Here is a 945-nt window from a genome sequence, read left to right as displayed (position 1 = left end):
GAGTTCTCTGTCTGTTGCTGAGTGGATGATGGAAAAGGCTTGCTATTGCTAAACTTGTTTCTTCCACCATTATTAAAGCCTTGTTGAGGCTTTTGTTGATCCTTCCATGAGAGATTTGGGTGATTTCTCCATGAGGGATTATAGGTGTTTCCATATGGTTCACCCATGTAATTCACCTCTGCTATTGCAGGGTTTTCAGGATCATAAGCTTCTTCTTCAGAAGATGCCTCTTGAGTACTGTTGGATGCAGCTTGCATTCCATTCAGACTCTGAGAAATCATATTGACTTGCTGAGTCAATATTTTATTCTGGGCTAATATGGCATTCAGAGTATCAATTTCAAGAACTCCCTTCTTCTGAGGTGTCCCATTACTCACAGGATTCCTCTTAGAAATGTACATGAACTGGTTATTAGCAACCATGTCAATGAGTTCTTGAGCTTCTGCAGGCGTTTTCTTTAGGTGAATGGATCCACCTGCAGAAGTATCTAATGACATCTTAGCTAATTCAGACAGACCATCATATAATATATCCAGGATGGTCCATTCTGAAAGCATGTCAGAAGGACACTTTTTGGTTAGTTCCTTGTATCTCTCCCAAGCTTCATAGAGGGATTCACCTTCTTTCTGTCTGAAGATTTGAACATCCACTCTAAGCTTACTCAGCTTTTGAGGAGGAAAGAACTTGGCTAAGAAAGTCGTGACCAGCTTATCCCAAGAGTTCAGGCTATCTTTGGGTTGAGAGTCCAACCACACTCTAGCTCTGTCTCTTACAGCAAACGGGAAAAGCATGAGCCTGTAGACTTCAGAATCTACTCCATTAGTCTTAACAGTATCATAGATCTACAAGAATTCAGTTAAGAACTGAAAAGGATCTTCAGATGGAAGTCCATGAAACTTGTAGTTTTGTTGCATCAGAGAAACCAATTGAGGTTTCAGCTCAAAA

The 945-nt window shown here is 40.5% G+C and overlaps 1 non-coding gene across 1 annotated transcript; it reads left to right on the top strand.

The window, feature by feature from the left end:
* Window positions 1-551: 551 nt before the first annotated feature.
* LOC112745242 (small nucleolar RNA R71) lies at window positions 552-659 on the top strand. Its single transcript, XR_003173180.1, has one exon. It is a non-coding gene; the product is annotated as a small nucleolar RNA R71 (small nucleolar RNA).
* The last annotated feature ends 286 nt before the right edge of the window (window positions 660-945 follow it).

The sequence above is a fragment of the Arachis hypogaea genome, chromosome 14 (genome assembly GCF_003086295.3).
Source record: "Arachis hypogaea cultivar Tifrunner chromosome 14, arahy.Tifrunner.gnm2.J5K5, whole genome shotgun sequence".
Taxonomy (NCBI): domain Eukaryota; kingdom Viridiplantae; phylum Streptophyta; class Magnoliopsida; order Fabales; family Fabaceae; genus Arachis; species Arachis hypogaea.
The sequence above is the reverse complement of the archived record's forward strand: the minus strand, read 5'-3'. Positions and strand labels throughout refer to the sequence as shown.